Here is a 21,854-nt window from a genome sequence, read left to right as displayed (position 1 = left end):
CGACAGACCTATTTTGTCTAGTGAATTGCAGGCCATGATGGATGAACTCAAGGATTTTTTCGCTAAGGAGATAAATAAGGTGGCGCAAGACGTCCAAGGGGCCAATCATACGATTGAGGGGGTGAACAAACGCCTCTCTACACTGACGGACAGGGTTCAACATCTTGAAGTCCACCCTTCCAAGAGCAAAGACGACGATGATGACTGGCTAGAGGATGATGATGACATCATTTTTGGGTCTGATGGCGAGCCTGATATGGCTAAGACTCGTGCGGAGAAGGTCCGTCGTCACCGTCTTCGCAAGAATAAAACAGGTATGGGAGGACCCAAACATCGGCGCACTACAGGTAATGATGATCCTTATGCCAAAGTCAAATTTTCCATACCTTCTTTCCATGGTCATTATGATGCAGAGGAATATTTAGATTGGGAGATGACTGTTGAACAAAAATTTGCTTCCCATCTTGTTCCTGACCAACATAGGGTTAGACAAGCCACTAGTGAATTTAAAGATTTTGCTATAATCTGGTGGCAAGAATGTGCTCAATTAAATATACAACCTGATTCATGGGATGCGCTTAAGATAGCAATGCGTGATCGTTTTGTTCCGGCATCTTATAAGCGTGATATGCGTAAGAAATTACAACGTTTAGATCAGGGTGATATGTCTGTTCAGGAGTATTATGCAGAGCTTCAAAAGGGCATGGTTCGATGTGGTGTAGTTGAGGATGCTGAGGATAAAGTGTGTCGTTTTTATGGTGGTTTGAAATGTGAAATTCAGGACATTGTTGACTATAAATCTTTTACTACCACCAACCAGTTGTTCCAGCTTGCTATGCTTGCAGAAAAAGAATTGCAGGGACGACAACAACAACAGCAGCAACCACCTCAGAGCAGGAGCACCTCCAACAGATCCTACATGCCCAAATCTTTTACTCCCAAAGGACCTTCCACGGCGGTGTCACCAGCTCCAGCAACCACGCCCGCCGATGGTAAGTCTCGTGTGCAGGAATAGACCAAGAGTGCTTCACCAGCCGCGCGCTCTTCCTCTGGCATTCAGTGCCATCGTTGTCAGGGCTTTGGCCATGTGATTCGAGAATGTCCAAGCAAGCGGACATACATTGCCACTGCTGATGGTGGCTACGTCAGTACTTCGGATACTGAGGACGACACTGAAGAGGTCCCACCTTCTAATGAGGGTCTTTCATTGAGTGCGGGTGATGCGGGCTCTCAGCGGATTTGTATTGTCCACCGTGTCCTCAGTACACAATTGGGACAGGCAGACAAGATGCAACGCCATAATTTGTTCCAGATTTTATTTGTGATCCACGATCGGCGTGCACGTGTAATCATTGATGGAGGTAGCTGCAACAACCTGGTTAGTGCTGATTTGGTCCAGAAGTTGGGTTTAGCCACACGTCCTCATCAACATCCTTACCATGTTCAGTGGCTAAACGACTCGGGTAAGGTTAAGGTAAATCAAACTGCACGGGTGCATTTTTCTCTTGGTCCATATTCTGATTATGCAGATTGTGATGTGGTACCCATGGACGCATGTTCGCTTTTGTTGGGTCGTCCATGGGAATTTGATAATGATGCTGTCCACCATGGTAGAAGTAACACATACACACTTATGTATAAGGGCCAGAAAATCACTTTGCACCCAATGACCCCTGCTGAAATTGTACAAGCTGATAAAGAACGACTTGCTTCACCTGATGTTGCTGCCCCAGTTGCAACCCAGGCCGCTATTAAATTGAAAACTCATAATATGCTTGTAACCAAATCTGATCTACATGATATGGATGTTTCTACTGTGTGCTATGCTTTGATATGTAAGGATGCTTTATGTCCTATTCGTGATATAGCTAGCACTTTGCCTCCTGCGGTCGCTGACATTTTGCAGGCGTATGAGGATGTGTTTCCAAATGAGCTCCCACCAGGGTTGCCACCTTTGAGAGGTATTGAGCACCAAATTGATTTGATTCCGGGAGCGTCTTTGCCCAACCGAGCAGCTTACAGGACCAATCCCGAGGAGACTAAAGAGATTCAGCGACAAGTCCAAGAGCTTTTGGACCGCGGGTATGTGCGTGAGAGCCTTAGTCCTTGTTCTGTACCTGTGCTTTTGGTTCCTAAGAAAGATGGTACATGGCGCATGTGTGTAGATTGTAGAGCCATTAACAACATAACTATTCGATACCGTCATCCTATACCTCGGTTAGATGATATGCTTGATGAGTTAAGTGGCGCTATAATTTTTACAAAGATTGATTTGCGTAGTGGATACCACCAGATTCGCATGAAGTTGGGTGATGAATGGAAAACTGCTTTTAAGACAAAATTTGGTTTATATGAGTGGTTAGTGATGCCTTTTGGTTTAACTAATGCACCTAGCACTTTCATGCGTTTGATGAATGAGGTTTTACGTGCTTTCATTGGTAAATTTGTGGTGGTTTATTTTGATGATATCTTGATATATAGCAAGTCACATGAGGAACATTTGGATCATCTACGTGCTATTTTTGACGCCTTGAGAGCGGTGAGCTTGTATGCTAACCTTCAGAAGTGCATTTTTTGCACCGATCGAGTTGCTTTTCTTGGCTATGTTGTGACTCCTCAGGGCATTGAAGTGGATGGTGCAAAGATTGATGCCATTAGGAGCTGGCCTACTCCTCAGACTATTACACAGGTGCGAAGTTTTCTTGGTCTTGTAGGGTTCTATCGGCGTTTTGTGAGAGATTTCAGCACCATTGCTGCCCCACTACATGAGTTGACGAAGAAAGGTGTTTATTTCCATTGGGGCCCAGCACAAGATAACGCTTTTGATACTTTGAAAGCGCGGCTTACTTCGGCGCCCTTGCTGCAACTTCCTGACTTTGGTAAGACTTTTGAGCTTGAATGTGATGCCAGTGGCGTTGGCATTGGTGGCTTGTTGATGCAAGGAGGTAAACCTGTTGCTTATTTTAGTGAGAAATTGAGTGGGCCTACTCTGAATTATTCCACGTATGATAAAGAATTTTATGCTCTTGTTCGTTCTCTAGAGACGTGGCAACATTATTTATGGCCTAAGGAATTCATTATTCATTCTGATCATGAATCACTTAAGTACCTTCGCATGCAAAATAAACTGAACCGTAGACATGCCAAGTGGGTTGAATTTATTAAATCTTTTCCATACATCATTAAACACAAGAAAGGGAAAGATAATGTTATTGCTGATGCCTTGTCTCGTCGTTACACCATGTTGTCTCAACTGGATTGTCGCATTTTTGGACTTGAGTCGATTAAAGGACAGTATGAACTTGATGCTGCTTTTAAAGATGTGATCCTGCATTGTAAAGAGGGTCGTGCTTGGAATAAATATGTGCTGAATGATGGGTATTTGTTTAGAGCTAACCGCCTATGCATTCCAGTTGGATCCGTTCGTCTTCTCTTGTTGCAGGAAGCACATGGTGGAGGTTTGATGGGCCACTTTGGGGCCACAAAGACGTTGGATGTGTTGGCCCACCATTTCTTTTGGCCACAGATGAGGCGAGATGTTCAGAGGTTCGTGAGTCGCTGCACTACATGTCAAAAGGCTAAGTCACACTTGAATCCACATGGTTTGTATATGCCTCTTCCTGTTCCTTCTATTCCTTGGTCGGATATTTCTATGGATTTTGTGTTAGGATTGCCTAGGACTAAGAGGGGGAGAGATAGCGTTTTTGTTGTGGTGGATCGGTTTTCTAAAATGGCACATTTTATACCATGTCATAAAAGTGATGATGCTGTTCATATTGCTGACCTCTTTTTCCAAGAGATTGTACGCTTGCATGGTATGCCTTCTACTATTGTTTCAGATCGTGATGCGAAGTTTTTGAGTCACTTCTGGCGTACTTTGTGGAACAAGTTGGGTACAAAATTGTTATTTTCTACCACTTGTCATCCGCAAACTGATGGACAAACAGAGGTGGTGAACCGTACCTTGGGGGCCATGTTGAGGGCTGTTTTAAAAAAGAATTTGAAGCTGTGGGAAGAATGTTTGCCTCATGTGGAGTTTGCATACAATAGAGCAACACATTCTACCACCAAGGTAGGTCCTTTTCAGGTAGTGTATGGTTTTAACCCCGCGCTCCTATTGATATTTTACCTTTGCCTACTAGTGAGCGAATTCATAGTGAGGCTAAAGAATGTGCTAAATTTATATTGAAAATACATGAAACAACTAAGCAAAATATTGAAAAGATGACTGAAAAATATAGAGTTGCTGGTAGCAAAGGTAAGAAAGAATTAAAGCTTGAACCGGGTGATCTTGTGTGGTTGCACTTGCGAAAAGAACGTTTTCCAGATTTGAGGAAGTCTAAGTTAATGCCAAGAGCTGATGGTCCATTCAAAATACTTGAGAAAATTAATGATAATGCATACAAACTTGAGTTGCCTCCCGAGTTCGGGGTTAGTCCCACATTTAACATTTCAGATTTGAAACCTTAATTGGGAGAAGAGGATGTGCTTGAGTCGAGGACGACTCCGATTCAAGAGGGGGAGGATGATGAGGACATCACTCCTACGGATATACAAGAGGCTCCTTCGCTGGACATTCAAACCATTCAAGTTCCAATCACAAGAGCTCGCGCGCGACAATTAAATTTAGAGGTGAGCTCGCTCCTAAGCGTATCTGTTAATAATTGTGAGAATGGTTTGCTACCTAGTTTTTACAATATGATTAGGAACCAAGGAGAGGTCCAGGGAACACATGGAAAGGAGCATGGAGGTGTGGAGGAACAGCAAGGGCCGCCAAGCCACATGGAGACCCAATCCAATTTAACTTCGAGTCCATCTCGGAGTCCAGGAGCAGCCTGATGTAAATTGGACGCCCAGGCCACATCTGAAGTCCGAATTCGACGATCCACATATGGACGGAAAGATAATTTCATGGAGCTTCTATTGGCGTTGGTTTCAGGTTCAAACTCTTTCTGAGTCGTCGGAAATTGTCCGAGGAAGTTGGCGTCCAGATTCTGTTCCGGTGCTGCGACATCGTATTTTGGCCTTTGGGCCGTGTATCTTTGTTGAGCCCATTAGGGGCGCGTCCAGGGGGAAGCCATGCCCCTATTCCCTATATCTCAGTAGCCACCACCCTCATTAGGGTTTGGGTTTTGCTTTAGATCAATCTGTCTTTGAACAGTCGCCGTCCTTCGGTTTGTAGAACCCCAACTTTCGAGCTTAATCAATCATCTGCAGTTGTCACTTCAATTTGAGTGCTGCGTGTCTTTCGAGTTCTTGCTTGTGTTCTTCGTTTCGCAGGCAGGGATTAGCCTTCTCGGCGAGGTCAACCAGATTGTGACTACGGTTGATAACCAGAGGAGTTGTGGTGCTAAGATTGCGGGGTTCGAGTTGCTGACTTGAAGCCGGATCGGTGTGTCGCATTCCGACCAAAATGAGTTTTCCATCACCTGACGGAAGATCGGGCACCCCCGTTCATATCACCCTGCACTGCTCACGTGGTTGGAGAGCCTCAGCAACAACTCGATCGACTCCTGGGAGCGGCTCAAGAAGGTCTTCATCGACAACTTCCAGGAGCGATCACTCGCGCAGGTACTCCTCATGATCTTGCTCAATGTAAACAGGAACGTAACGAGCTCCTATGGTCCTATACATGCTATTTCTTCGATGTCCGTGCTACCATTGCGAATGTCTCGGAGGAAGACATCATCGACTGCTTCTACAACGGCATCACCAACCCAGGCATCTACAGAGACTTCGAGCAGAACAGACCGAAAACTATTGCGGGGCTTCGTGACATGATGCACGACTGGTCTGAGCAGGAAGAGAAGATGCGGGAGCGGTTCCCAAGGCGCAATGATGCCAACCTGAGGCATCCAAATGACAACCGCAAGCCAGATGATCTCATTGTGGCTGTGGATAGTCCCTCGCGAGGCAAGAAGTCAACGACGCAGGAGGAGTTCAAGAAGCTCCTACAGAAGAAATGCCCATGGCATCCAGGTGCCAATCACGCGGCAATTGATTGCTACCACCTCATGAGGACGTTCAGCAATCCCGGTGGTGGCAAGAAGAACAAGAAGCCAGTGGACAAAGAACTCAAAGACGATGACCCAGGGGACCAAGCGCACAACGCGAAGTTCCAGGATGCTCCAAAGACCATCAACATCATCTTCGGGGGAGATGGAGACTTCGGTTCCAGGCGGGAACAAAAACTGCTTCTTCGGGAGATCATGTTCGTTGAGCCAGCGGCACCGCGACCACTCCGTTAGTCAGAGGTTCCCATCTCATTCTCCCGTGATGATCAGTGGACAAGTTTCTCGGAGCCCGATAAGTTCCCCCTGGTCCTAGATCCGGTGGTGGCAGAAGTCAGGCTTACCAAGGTGCTCATCGATGACGGGAGTGGTCTCAACCTCATCTTCGCCAGCAGTTTGAGAAAGATGGGTCTGGACTTCACAGACATGCTGGTTCCAAGCAAGTCTCCTCTCTACGGCATTGTCCTAGGTAATGCGGCACACCCACTTGGCATGGTGGTTCTTCCAGTCACCTTCGGCACGAGGGAGAACTACCGTACCGAGTTCATTAAATTCGAAGTTGCTAACTTCGAATCTTCTTATCATGCCATACTGGCCCGGCCGACACTCGCTAAATTCATGGCAGTGCCGCTTTATGTTTATCTACTTCTCAAGATGCCAGGACAAAGTGGAGTACTCACTCTCCGAGGTGACTTGAAGAAGTCATATGATTACAACTAGGAGGCGATCCAATATGCTTCGACTACGTGTGTGCCAGATGCTTCAGTGGAAGTACTCGCGGCCGTGCAGCAGCTCTCCCAAGCCGGACTGGAGATCCCTTCAAGAAAGGCCAGCAAGTCGAGCATCTAGTCGACTGGTGACGTGGCCCTCAAGTCGATCCAGCTACAGGAGGGTGACTCATCCAAGACCGCCGTCATCGGCGCGGGCTTAGATGAGAAATAGGAACTCACGCTCGTCAGTTTCCTTCGGGCTAACCGAGACATATTCACGTGGAAACCAGCGGATATGCCAGGGGTGCCTAGGGAACTAATCAAGCATAGTCTGAATGTACACCCACAGGCTGTGCCCAAAAAGCAACGCCTTCAAAGATTTGCTCACGACAAGCGTGAAGCAATTAAATGGGAAATAGCTAAAGTCCTCGTGGCTGGATTCATTAAAGAAGTGATTCATTCAGAGTGGGTAGCTAATCCCGTCCTTGTAAGGAAAAAGAATAATGAATGGAGAATGTGCGTTGATTACACCGATCTCAACAAGCATTGCCTAAAGGATCACTTCGGGCTGCCGCGCATTGATCAAGTCGTCGACTCAACGGTGGGTTGTGTACTCCTCTGTTTCCTTGATTGTTATTCAGGATATCACCAGATTGCACTCAAGGAGGAGGATCAAATCAAAACCGTGTTCATCACCCTGTTTGGGACTTACGCCTACAAAACTATATCTTTCGGGTTGAAAAATGCAGGAGCAACCTATCAGCGCGCTATTCAGATATGCTTTGCTGATCAGCTGCATCGGAATGTTGAAGCCTACGTGGATGACATGGTCATCAAGACCAGGAATCCCGATGGCCTGATTGCAGACTTGGAAGAGATGTTCAGCAGCCTACGCAAGTTTCGGTGGAAGCTCAACCCAACTAAATTCATTTTCGGAGTACCATCAGGGAAATTGCTCGGGTTCATCATCAGCAACCAGGGTATTGAAGCCAACCCTGTGAAGATTTCGGCCATCACTGATATGGGGGCTCCGGCCACAATCAAAGATGTGTAGAAGCTAACAGGCTGTATGGCAGCCCTGAACAGGTTCATCTCCCGGCTCGGGGAGAGAGGACTACCCTTCTTCAAGCTCCTGAAATGCCAAGACAAGTTCCAGTGGATGGAGGAGGCCGAGCGAGCCTTGCAAGACCTGAAGCATCACCTTTAGTCTCCTCCGGTCCTTACAACACCATTGCCGAGAGAATATCAACTACTCTACATTGCGGCAACAACTCATGTTGTCAGCAGTGCTATTGTAGTCGAGCGCAGTGAGGAAGGCCATGCATTTGGAGTGCAGAGGCCTGTGTACTTTGTTAGCGAGGTACTCTCCGAATCCAAGGTACGATACCTAACAGTTCAGAAACTTTTATATGCAATTCTGATTACATCAAGAAAGTTGCGCCATTACTTCGACGAGTACAAGATTACTATGGTTACGGATTTTTTGTTGGCGGATATTCTCCATAATCAAGATGCCACGGGGCGTATATCAAAGTGGGCAGTGGAACTGGGGGTTTTGTCTATTGACTTCAAGCCACGCACTGCAATCAAGTCTCAAGCTCTAGTCGATTTTATGGCTGAGTGGAGAGAGAACCAAATTCCAACTCCAGTCGACAAGCCAGAGCACTGGACCATCTACTTCGATGGGTCTCTTCAGCTCGATTGCGGTGGTGCTGGAAATTTCTCCAAGAGGCAAACAACTAAATTATGTCCTCTAGATCCTTTGGGAGGTATCCAATAATCAAGCCGAGTATGAAACACTCCTTCACGGGCTCCGTTTGGCGATATCACTAGGCATCAAGCGACTTCTTGTATATGGTGATTCACTTCTAGTCGTCCAGCAAGTCAACAAAGAGTGGGACTGCAACAAGGAGATGATGGACGCTTATGTTCAAGAGGTGCGCAAGCTGGAAAACAAGTTTTCTAGCCTGGAGGTTCATCATATGGTTCGGGAGCATAATATTGGCACAGATATACTATCGAAGCTGGGGTCTACTCGTGCACAGGTTCCAGCGGGAGTCTTCATCCAGGAGTTAAAGCAGCCATCCATCAAGTCCTTACCCCAGGCAACCACCGATACGGGTCTTCAATAGCCAGATCGGGAGGTTATGATGCTTGGAGAGGACTGGAGAGAGGCTTATATCGATTTTATCCGGGATCAAAGACTACCAGCGGGGATGGACACAAGAAGTGCAGAGGCAGCTCGTGTCATGCACAGAAGTAAGGGTTTCGTCCTAGTCGACAGTAAGCTCTATCGGCATGGCGCACAATCAGGGGTGCTCATGAAGTGCGTCACGAAAGAAGATGGCTACGACATTCTGCGGGAGATACATGAGGACGTTTGTGGCAACCATGTAGCTTCAAGAACGCTGGTGGGGAAAACATACAGAGCTGGCTTCTGGTGGCCCACTACAGTGTCCGATGCTGAGGACCTTGTGCGGAGATGCCAAAACTGTCAATTCTTTGGCAAGCAATCTCACATCCCAGCTCACAGTCTTATCACCATACCGCCATCCTAGCTGTTTGCTTGCTGGAGCCTTGATATGGTTGGGCCCTTCACAATGACGCCAGGCGGTTTCACCCATGTATTGGTGGCTATCGACAAGTTTACCAAGTGGATTGAGTACAAGCCAATAGCCAAGCTCACTCCAGATCGAGTTGTTGATTTCATCTCCGATATCTTGCATCACTTCGGCTTCCCGAATACCATCATCACGGACTTGGGATAAAACTTCACGGCCAACCAGTTCTGCGAGTTCTATGAAAATGCGTGCATCGAGGTCAAATATGTCTCTATTGCACACCCAAGGGCCAATGGTCAAGTCGAGAGGGAGAACGGCATGATAATTGATGGCCTCAAGAAAAGACTCTATGATGAAAACAGCAAGAAAGAAGGAAAATGGATACACGAGTTGCCACAAATCGTCTGGGGGCTCAAGACTCAGCCATCCAAAGCCACAGGACAAACACCATTCTTCCTCGTCTACGGCTCTGAAGCTATCTTGCCGACCGGCATCATATGGAAATCCCCAAGGGTTGAAATGTACAATGAAGGCGAGGCAGATGAAGCTAGGCAGTTGGAACTCGACTCTGTCGAAGAGGCTCATTGCACCGCTCTTGTTCAGTCAGCTCGATACCTGCAGGGGATCCGGCGATATCACGATCCCTACGTAAGGGAATGGTCATTCAGTATAGGCAATTTGGTCCTACGCCGCATCAAAGACGAGTCCGGCTTACATAAGCTCAACTCAAAGTGGGAAGGTCCGTTCATCGTCAAGCAGGTTACAAGGCCAGGGTCGTATCGACTACAATACCCCGAGGGCCAAGATGTCCCGAATTCTTGGAACATTCAGAACCAGCGCAAGTTCTACCCATGAGGAAGCATGCGGGGATAGCTGTTCTCTAGACGCCTAGGCGGCCTTTTTTCTTCCGAATCAATTTGGAGGCTACGTGTCACAAAATTTGGAATGAAAATTTTTCTGTTAACAGACAGAGGCTACGGCCACGTTCATGTTTTATATAAATCAACTTCTTGTCGTGAGTTTTGACGGAGGCTACGGCCACGTTCACATTTTATCGACTTCTTGTCATGAGTTTTGACGGAGGCTACGGCCACGTTCATGTTTTATCGACTTCCTGTTATAAGTTTGGATGGAGGCTGTGGTCACGTTCATGCTTTATATGAATCGACTTTCGCCATGACCTTTGATGGTCGTTCGTGATGATGATCGTATTTTTCCCAACAAGTTTGATCCGTTCGATTGGTTTATACCTAACTTGTTGGATGGGTTCACGTGAGGAGCACTTTCGACTACGCCCAGAGTTGTTGCAATCGGGGTAGTTTTGATTTTCTTGCCATAAGCACGACAGTCACGCGATGATGCTCGCGTTCTTTCCTAACTGGTTAGACCTGCTCGTTCGGGTTATACCTAACTTGTTGGATGGGTTCCTACTCGGAGCTACTACGACTACTTCCAGGGTCGCTGCACCCGGGGCAGTGTCCACTACTTAGCCTTTAAACCTGGATGACAACTCAGTTAAGGCACATACAAGTGGAGACATCAAATAAAAATATATACAAGGAAACGAGTACTTGTTTTTAAATCTCAATCCTGCAGTACACTTTTTACTATTTGTTCTGCTACAGGTTGGGCTTCTTGGAGGTACTCGTTGAATTGTTCTTCGGAGCACTCTGCTACCACACCCTGCACAAACGCCTCTAGTCGAGCCTCCGGCCAAAAGGATTTTACAAACGAAAGAGCGTGGCTGACACACGCGACCGGGGCTTCAGTGAGGAATTTGACGACCTTCTTCGGTGCTTCGAGAAGTCGCTCCAGCAAGGGCCACTCGCCTGCTTCTTCGTCTTCTTGTGGGTCCACCATGTCCACAAGCTTCTGGGCGGCCCCCCTGAGGTCCTCCAGCTCCTTCTGCCGCTGTTCCTTCTCCTCGCCCAGCGTTTTGTTCTGCTGAAGGCAATCAGCGAACTGTTGTTCAGTGTCGGTGATTACCTTCTGCAGCTTCTTGACATCATCTGTATGGTGATACAGCATATTCTTCACGTCAGTAAGCAGCTCTTCTTTATATGTTAAGATTTTCCTAAGCTCTACGGTGAAGGTACTTTCAGAATCCAAGATAAATCGTTAAGTGAAAGAACTCGAGGGAAGAAAGAGCTTGCCTTGGTGCACCTTCTTTTGTTCCTTGAGTTGTTCCTGGAGCTCAGAGTTGGCTTTTTTGAGATTGCGCAGATCATTCTTGAGGAGCCATGTCTCTCGAGTCCGCTCTTGCTTCAGCTTGTCAAGTTCTCTCTGAAGATAAATGTTCTTCGTTAGTTCTTCGGATATGCTTTTTTCCTTAGCAGCGAGCTCCCTGTGGCCACTCACGACTGCTTTTAGCTTTTTGGTTTTCTTCTATGAGTGCTGGATCACATCTTGCATAAGGGGGAAGATTAGGACAAGCAACTCTACAACGTACACTGGTAGAAGAATAATCACGCCTTACCAGGGTAAAACTGTACATCTCTTTGGAGATCTTCTTGAAGTACCGGATGTTGTTGTCCGTCAGAATCGGGTCATCCACCAAATCTGTGGTGATGACGTTTTGGTATCCGCTCCCAGCCATCAGCAGCTTGCCAGTGCTCCTTGAGGTCCCTGCGGCTTCTTTAGTGGATGGTTGCTGGGCACCTGCAAGTCAAGATGCATTCAGTACATAATGCCTGCGGTCTAAGCAGCTAGCCATGGGCGGTCAGACACTTACCTGTACCATCTGCAGGAGCGGCATTAGGGGCCTCGACTTGTTCCTCACCACCAGCTCTGGCTTCGGCTTGCTGGGGCTCGGGGGGTGGTAGGTCGGGCAGCATTGTGTCCGCCTCGGGAGCTGGCTTCTTGGGCATGGGCTCCTCTGGGGCTGATGGCTCGGGGGCTGGGGTAGCTGCAGTAGGCTTCGACTTGTGCCTCATGTCACTCATAGACCTAATGGAGCAGAATCAGTTATGTTATTACACAAGTCGAGAAGAACAGAACATTTATTGTGCAAGACAAGATCTATACTTACAGTGAAGATTTCTTCATGACAGCTTTCTTCACTCTTAGAGCCCGTGGTGTTTCAACCATGGTACTCGTTGCTGGGGGCGGGGTCACATCAGCTGGTGGTGCGGTGCTCGCCACGGCAATGGTAACCGCTCCTGTCGCAGTAGTCGATGGGTCCGTTCCCACCTCTTGGCGCTCGGGGTTGGGAGGAGAAGCAGATGGACTACAAAAGGACAGTGTTAGAGTGCAACAATACTGATACATGACAACTCAACAAGGCAACATCTTCATACCTGGAGGACTCGACTATGTGTGCTTTCCGTTTCCGCACAACCCGACGACCCTGTGGGACCGAAGGCAGCGTTTCGGTCAACTATACGGATGGTCCGGGGGAGTTGTTCCTCCTCACCTCCCCCTCAGCTTCCCTTTCTGCCAGGGGGCTTCCGCCTTCAGTGGACTCGCTGCCGGGCAGAGCCTCAGTTGCTTGAGCCCTCTTCGCTTCGGCTGCAGCGCTGGGGAGAAGGTGGTCCGGTCGAGGGATGTCGGGTTGTGGAGGGTAGCTCCGGTACAACTCTGTATGTCCCTGCAGAAGATTTTCAGTTAGCAGTGGCAGAACAGCAGAACTTGTTTTCAACAAAAAGTAGTCAAATACTTACCGATTTCGGAGGATTTTGTGCAGAAAACAGCTGCGGGACGTAGGGAACTGCATCCACATCTAGCAGCACTCGCCTGACCCGGGTGAGTGCGGCGTCGTCAGTCATTTCTTCTGCGCACATCCGAGAGGGATCTTCAGCGCCTATGTACTCGAAGCCTAAAGTGTGGCGTTGTTGGATTGGTTGGATCCGGCACTTGAAGAAAGAAAACATTACGGATGCTCCGGTCACCCCTATTTCTTTCTGAGCTGCTATGATGGCTAGCAACTCATCGACTTAGTCCAGGTCTACTCTGGGGAGCTCGGTGTTCCACTCTAGCCTCACAACAAGGGGTTTGCCGGATTTTTCAGGAACCTGGGGGGTATGGTTTTCGATGTAGAACCAGTAGTTCTTCCATCCAGGAATGTTGCAGGGGAATTTATAGGAAAGGTACCTATCGCCGGCTTGCTGTCTAAGTTCGATACCGGCGCCCCCTACAACGGATAGATTTTTGGTTGTGGGTTGTGGTTTTACCCGGAAAAGGAAGTGGAAAAGATCCCAATGGGGTTCAATTCCGAGGAAGGCTTCATAGAAATGGATGAAGATTGCGATATGGCAAATGGAAATCGGGTTGAGATGATGGAGCTCAAGCCCATAGTAATAAAGAAGGTCACTGAAAAAAGAGCAAGAGGGGAGGGCCAGACCCCGTTCGGCAAAATGGTAAAATGTGACGATTTCGTCTACATTTTCCGTGGGGAAAGGTTCGCAAAAAGAGGGGCGTCAGTTGACAAGACTCTTGTCTTGGAGCAATCCCTCAGAACCAAGTTTATTGAGGTCGTTGTTGGAGCACTTACTGTGAGTCCATTCCCCAGACGGTGGCTGCGCCTCCTCCTTCTTCTTCCCATCCTTCTCAGATCTCTTGGGCGCCATTTCTGGATCCGCTCGCCATGAATTGCTCGGGGGCTGCGGGGATAGGGGTGAAGAGATTTGGCTAGGATAGGGCTCTCCAAGGGGGTGAAGGCGGAGTGCGGCTCTGATTGGGGGATTTGGAAAGTTCTTGGCGGACTGCAGATTGGAAGCACAGTTTTTACTCAGTGTTACCGTGGGGTTAAATAACCAGCGGATGGATACAGTTTTACTGTTTTGAAGTTGAAGAGTCATTTTAGGGAATATTCGGAAGATGAGGGGTCATTTGGTGGATTGTTTAGATAAAATATTCGATTAATCATTTTTTCGAGGTTAATTGTCCCCAAAAAAGGGGGTTTTTGAATTTCAGATCTAACTTCCATCATTTGTACCATCACACCAGTTATTTATCATGGGGACATTTTTTCACTGCATGCCACGACTTTTGGATCCTTATTTCCTAACCTGAGAGATTTGGATTTAAGGCTCGGGGGCTGTGGGATACGTAGCATCGATTACTTATTTTTTCGAATTTATTTGAAAAGTAAGTAAGGAGGATTCAAGACTAATATGATCCTCAGCTTGATTCTCCGCTTCAACCTAAGGCTCGGGGGCTACTTCATATGGAGTGCGATTTTTCAATCGCACACCATAACAAAGAAGTAATTCGGGGCATGAGCACCTCATAGCTTCGATGCAGCCAAGTAAGTACTCAAAGAAAAACTTCAGGACGGAGCTTCAAAAGAAGCCGAAGACTACTTTGAAAGTACTCGAGAAGCCTGCAGTACTCAGCTACGAAGAGCTCGGGGGCTTGTCAGACCATAAAGCCTATCTTATCTCTTATTTGTGTTGTTTTCTACTCGTTTGAGTAGGAGATAAAGCTAGTCGGTACAGAAGGAAACTACTCGAATTATACCCGGGTACAATTCCTTGGCTAGTATTGGCTAGGATCCATGTAACCCTGATCTCCTAGATATATAAGGGGGGGCAGGGACCCATTCAAAACACAACATCAACACCCAAGGGAATACAAACCACCATACAGGACGTAGGGTATTACGCACCTCGCGGCCCGAACCTGTCTAAATCTTGTGTTCCTTGCACCTTCGAGTTTCTGATCTCGGCATCTCCTCACCTAAACTTACCACGTCGGGTATATCCCTCGGTGGGCAGCCGGTAAAACACCAACACAAACACCATTTTTTCTTGTCTAAGGCTCCGAAGAAATTTTACCGGCTGACATCATATGGAAATCCCCAAGGGTTGAAATGTACAATGAAGGCGAGGCGGACGAAGCAAGGCAGCTAGAGCTAGACTCTTTCGAAGAGGCTCGCTGCACTGCTCTTGTTCAGTCAGCATGATACCTATATGGGATCCGATGATATCACGACCGCAACGTCAGAGAACGATCGTTCAATATAGGAGATTTGGTCCTATGCTGCATCTAAGACGAGTTAGGATTACACAAGCTCAATTCAAGATGGGAACGACCATTCATCATCAAGCAGATTACAAGACGGTGGTCTTATCGACTACAATACCCCGAAGGCCAAGACGTCCCAAATTCCTAGAACGTATAGAACCTACGAAAGTTTTACCCATAAGAAGACATAGTGATAGCTGTTCTTCGAGCGCCAAGGCAGTTTCCTTCCGATTCAATTTGGAGGCCATGTGCCACAAAATCACGAATGTAAATTCTCTATTAAAATTCGAAGGCTATAGCCATGTTCAAGTTTCATATAAATTGACTTCTTGCCATGAGCATAACTGTCGTTGTCATGATGATCACGTTTTTCCAAATAGGCTAGATCCGCTCGATCGGATTCAATCTAACTTATTTGACGGGCTCACTTGAGGAGCTATATCGACTACTCCCAGAGTCGCTGCATTCGGGGTAGTATTGACTACTTGCTACGAGCATGATAGTCATCGCGATTAGGATCGCGTACTCCGAACAGGTTAGATCCGCTCAATCGGATTCAATCTAACTTGTTTGATGGGCTCATTTGAGGAGCTATATCGACTACTCCTAGAGTCGCTGCACCCGGGGTAGTGTCTACTACTTAGCCTATGAACGTGGATGGCAATCCAGAAATCACAAGGCAACGATAGCATAGATAGCACTGACAGATATATTACAAGGAGAAGAGTACTTGTCTTTACAATAACTCAATCCTGTTCTATACTCTCTACTATTTTTTAGCTACAGGCCTGGCCTCTAGAAGGTACTCGCTGAACTACTCTTCAGAGCAGTCCGCAACTACACCCTGTGCGAGTACCTCTAGTCGAGCCTTAGGCCAAAACGACTTTACAAGACCTAAGGCATGGCTAACATATGTTGTGGAGGCCTCGGCGACGAAGTTGAGGACTTTCTGCAGAGCTCCACGAAGTCGCTCCAGCAGGGATCACCCGTCTACTGCGCTGTCTTCCAGCGGATCCACCACTTCAACCAGCTGTCGGGCGGCCACCCTTAGGTCCTCCAGCTCTTTCTAGCGCGAGATGCCCCGGCGAGGTACCCGCCACGGCAATGGTCACGACCCCTGCAGAAGTAGTCGACGGGTTCATCCCAGCAGTTTCTGCAGAACCACCTGCTAGAACATCATCCCCAGCAAATGCAGTCCCGACCACCTTTCGGTGCTTGGGGTCGGGAGGAGAAGAAGAAGGACTGCAAAACAGACAAAGTAAGCATCCAACAACCACAAGACTTGACATTTCCACAAGACGGCGGTCCCATACCTGGTGGATTCGACTACATTCGCTTTGCACTTGCGTACCACCCGACGACCCCGAGGGACCGATGGCAAGGCTTCTACCAACTCCACGGAAGATCCGGGGGAGTTGTTCTTGTTCGCCTTCCCTTCAGCTGCCTTCTCCGCCACGGGGATCTCGCTCTCGGTTGTCTCACCGCTGGGCAGATCATCAGATGATTGAGCCCTTTTTGCTTCAGCTGCAGTGCTGGGGAGAAGGTGGTACGGTCGGGGGACGTCGGATTGTGGTGTATAACTCCGATACAACGCCGTGTGTCCCTGTAGAGGATTCTCAGTTAGCGGAAGTTCCAGAACAAAAGAAAGTATTCCAAGTAGTCGAAAGCTTACCGGCTCTGGAGGATTTTGTGCGGAGAACAGCTCCGGGATGTAGGGAACCATGTTCACATCCAGCAGCACCCGCTTGACCCGGATGAGCGCGCCATCATCGGTCAATTCCTCTGCGCACATTCGAGATGGGTCTTCAACACCCATGTACTCGAAGCCTAAGGTATGGCGTTGTTGGATGGGTTGGATTCGGCATTTGAAAAATGATAACATTACAGACGCGCTGGTCACCCCTATTTCCTTATGGGCTGCTATGAGAGCTAGCAGCTCATCGACTTGGTCCATGTCCCCCTTGGAGGGCTCGGTGTTCCACTCTGGCCGCAGGACAGGGGGCTTACTCGATCTTTTAGGGAGTTGGGGGGTATGGTTTCCGATGTAGAACCAATGGTTTTTCCATCCAGGGATGTTGGAGGGGAATTTGTAGGAAAGATATTTGTCACCGGCATGTTGCCTAAGCTGAATGCCGGCGACCACTACAATGGATGGATTTTTGGAGGTAGATTGCGGTTTTACACGGAAGAGACAGCGGAAAAGATCATAATAGGGTTCAATTCCAAGGAAAGCTTCACAAAATTGGATGAAAATAGCAATGTGGCAGATCGAGTTCGGGTTGAGATGATGGAGCTCAAGCCCGTAGAAATAAAGAAGGCACGGAAGAAGGAACAGGTGGGGAGGGCCAAACCCCGTTAAACAAAATGGTAGAATGAGACGATTTTGTCTACATTCTCCATGGGAAGAGATTGGCGAAAAGAATGGCGCCAGTTGACGAGATCTTTCCCCTGAAGCAAACCTTCAGAAACAAGATTCAGGAGGTCGTTATTGGAGCACTTACTGTAAGTCCACTCCCTGGAAGGCGGCTGTGATTTCTTCCCCTTCCCATCCTTTTTGTTGGATCTCTTAGGCGCCATTTTAGATCTATTTGTCACGAGCCGCTTTACTCGCATGCGCTCGGGGGCTGCAGAGAAGGGGTGGAGAGATTCGGCTAGCTTGGGGCTTGTCAAAGGAGGTGAAGGCGGAGCACGGATCTGATTGGGGACTCGGAAATTACTCGGTGGATTGAAGATTGGAAGCACGGGTTTTACCCTAAGTTACCGCGGGGTTAAATAACCAGCGGACGGATACAGGTTTACTGTTCCGAAGTTGAAGAGTCGTCACAGGGAATATTCGGAAGATGAGGGGTTATTTGGTGGATTTTTAGATAAATTATTTGATTGACCATTTTTTCAGGGTTAATTGTCCCGAAAAAAGGGGTTTTTCGAATTCCAAATCTAACGTCTATCATGTGTACCATCACACCAATTATTTCCTAAGGGAATATTTTTTCACTGCATGCCACGACCATTGGATCCTTTTTTCCATGCCTGAGAGATTTGGATTCAAGGCTCGGGGGTTGTGGGATACGTGGCATCGACTACTTATTTTTTGAATATATTCGAAGAGTAAGCAAGGAAGATTCAAGACTAATGTGACCCTGAGCCTGATTCTTCGATTCAACCTAAGGCTCGGGGGCTACTCCATATGGAGTGCGATTTTCCATCGCACCCCATACCAAAGAAGTAATTCGGAGCATGAGCACCTCATAGCTTCGATGCAGCCAAGGAAGTACTCGAAGAAGAACTTCAAGATGGAGCTTCAAAAGAAGCCTAAAAAATACTTCGGAAGTACTCCAGGAGCCTGCAGTACTCAGCTACGAGGAGCTCGGGGGCTTGTCAAACCTGGGACTACGGGGCTGTGTACATAAGGTAGTTCATACAGGAATAGGGGATAGGATATGTCCTATACCTTATCTGTGTTGTACTCTACTCGCATGCGAAGTAGAACTAGTCGATGTAGAAGGAAGCTACTCGAGTTGTACTCGAGTAAGATTCCTAAGCTAGCGTCGGACTAGGATTCATGTAACCCTATCCTCCTGGATATATAAGGGCGGGTAAGGACCCCCTCAAAACACATCAACACCCAACGCAATACAAACCACCAAACAGGACGTAGGATATTACACACATCGTGGCCCGAACCTATCTAAATCTCATGTTGCTTGCACCTTCGAGTTCTTGATCTCGGCGACACCCTACCTAAAACTCACCACCTCAGGTATACCTCTCGGTGGGCAGGCGGTAAAACACCGACACGGCCGGCGAAAATCCGGTGAGCCTGCTCACCGGTGGCGAGGGACAAGGGTCAAGGAGGCAAGAGGGAGCCAAGGGCTACCTTGGGGTGGTCTTCGTTGGGGCCTGAGGCGACTTATGGAGGGCCGGCGGCGTGATAGGGGCTCAGGCGGCGGTTGCGCACGGTGGTCCGGCGAAGGGCTGGTGAGGTGGGCGGCAGGGTGAAGTCGAGGAGCCTCAGGAGGGCACAGGCAAGCTTGCTAGCAAGTGGTTTGGGGCGGAGGGAGGCCGGAGGGTAGGACTCGATGGTGAGGTCGAGAAGCGGTGCTAATGGTGGAGGTGGAAGCTCGGGCGCGCGTTGCTGGGCTCGGCTCGGCTGTTTATAGCCAGGGCAAAGGGAGGAGGACTAGGACGCGGCTGAGGGGATGCCGGGCAGAGCTGGCCGCGTGCGGGCACGCCACGACAGTGGCGTCGCCGGCGAGCCCATGTCGTAGCGCGGGTGTCCGAGATGCTTCGCCGCGTGGCAGCGGCGTCGCTGGTCGAGCGGGATTGTGGCGTGGGGGAATGGGGTTCGCGTGCACAGGGATTGGGCGTGCGCCTGCTGCCACTGTCTTGCCGATGAGAGCGGCCGCAGACTTGCTTGTTTGGACGTGGCAGCAAGGAACCGCGCGGCACGGGGCGTGCGTGCGCTGGGCGAGCTCGCGGCGTGAGGAGCTGCCCTGGCGCGGGCAGGGGCATTGCGTTCGGCCGGGGGCGAGGGCAGGTGAGGGCAGCCAGCCACTGGCTTGGCTTGGTACAGGCTGCAGGAATCCCCGGGCACCTAGCCGGCGGCCATGCCTGCTGAGCAAAACAGGGGAGGGGAGGGAGGTAGGAGAGAGAAGGGAGATAGGATAGAGAGAGAAAGAAAAAAGGTCGGTTTGAATGGATTTTTCTCTAAATTTTGCAATGACACATTGAAATCTGCCAATATGAAAGTTGTGGGAAATTTGAAACTCTACAACTTTTGTGTCAGTCCAAAGTTCATTTGATCTACGATTTGAAATATATTTTAAATTTTCAAAAACAAGGATTTGAATGACTTATCATTCCATGTTCAAATTTTAAAATTTTCATCATGATCTCAATTAGACTTTGTTTGAACATGCATGGAAGGTGTCTGACCATTTTATTGTGCATTATTGGTATGATTTGAAAGCCATAAAGAGGTACTTTGTACACACATACATATTCATATACACTCATTCACACATACACATGTATAGTTCAATTAAAATACTTTTGGTTATATTTCTCATGGTCAAAGATGCATGATGCATTTTTCAAGGTCTCTTGCTTAGCAATTTAAACACCTAGGGTGTTACAGCCTTCCCCCGTTAAAAAGAATTTCGTCCCGAGATCTAGATAAATACGCCTAGTGCGGAAAGCGCATGTACCTTTCGTTGAGTTTAGAAAACCTCGAAAATTTTTATTTAGATAGTTTTCAGTTTCACATGTTGCTTCTCCTTCGGTATGATGACTCCATTGGATTTTGTACATTTTAACAACTTTCCTTCTAGTGATCGTTTCTTTTTTATCAAAAACCTTGATAGGATATTCAACATAGAAAAGGTCCGATTCTACCAATATTTTCTTTTGTTCAACAATTTCGGTCAGAACTCGAATACACTTCTTGAGTTGAGAGACATGAAAGATATCATGGATGGCTGTAAGTTGCGGAGGAAGTCGCACTCTATAGGCCATGAGTCCGTAAATTTCGGTGATTTCATAAGGACCGACATATCGGGGGGCTAATTTCCCTCTCACTTCAAACCTTTGCACACCTTTGGTTGGTGAAACCCGAAGGTAGACATGATCACCAACTTCAAATTGCAAAGGCTTTCTCTTTTTATCAAAATAGCTCTTTTGCCTAGACTATGCAATTCTTAGATTCTCTTGTATTACTCTTACTTTTTCCTCTGTCTCGATTACCAAGTCTGGTCCAAATATTTTATGTTCTCTGATTTGGGACCAACTCAAGGGAGTTCGACACCTTTGACCATACAAGGCCTCAAACGGTGCCATTTTCAAACTTTCTTGATAGCTATTGTTGTATGAGAACTCTGCTAGAGTTAAGCATTTGTCCCAACTTTTGTCATAATGGATGACACAAGCTCTAAGCATGTCTTCGAGTATTTGATTTACTCTCTCGGTTTGCCCATCCGTTTGAGGATGAAAGCTGAGCTTCAAATCAGATTGGTACCAAGAGAAGCTTCCAACTATTCCCAAAAACATGCTACAAACTGAGCACCACGGCCGGAAATAATTGTCTTGGGTACGCCATGTAGGCAAACAATGCGATCGAGATAAATCTCGACATACTTCTTGGCAGTATAGGTGGTGTGTACCGAAAGAAAATGTGCCGTCTTTGTGAGTCTATCAATGATAACTCATATGGAATCATGCTTTTCAGAGGTGCCTGGCAAGACAACAATGAAATTCATACTTATGTCTTCCTATTTTCATGATGGTATAGGCAAGGGTTGAAGTGTACCGGCTACTTTCAAGTGGCTAGCTTTAACCCTCTGACATGTGTCACATTCCGAGATCTACATGGCAATTTCTCTTTTTATTCTAGTCCACCAAAAGTTTTGCCTAAGATCTTGATACATTTTGTTACTACCCGGGTGAATAGAGAACTTGGAAAGATGTGCCTCGTCAAGAATTTATTTTTGGAACTCATGATTCTTTGGAACCACTATGCGAGATTCAAACCATAGAACTCCGTTCTTATCTTTGCGAAAACATTTATATTTCTCTTCCCCTTGGGAGCGCTTTTGCTTGATGATCTTTACTCC

This window comes from Panicum hallii, chromosome 7 (genome assembly GCF_002211085.1).
Source record: "Panicum hallii strain FIL2 chromosome 7, PHallii_v3.1, whole genome shotgun sequence".
In the NCBI taxonomy this organism is placed as follows: Eukaryota; Viridiplantae; Streptophyta; class Magnoliopsida; order Poales; family Poaceae; genus Panicum; species Panicum hallii.
Note: the sequence above shows the minus strand (reverse complement) of the source record.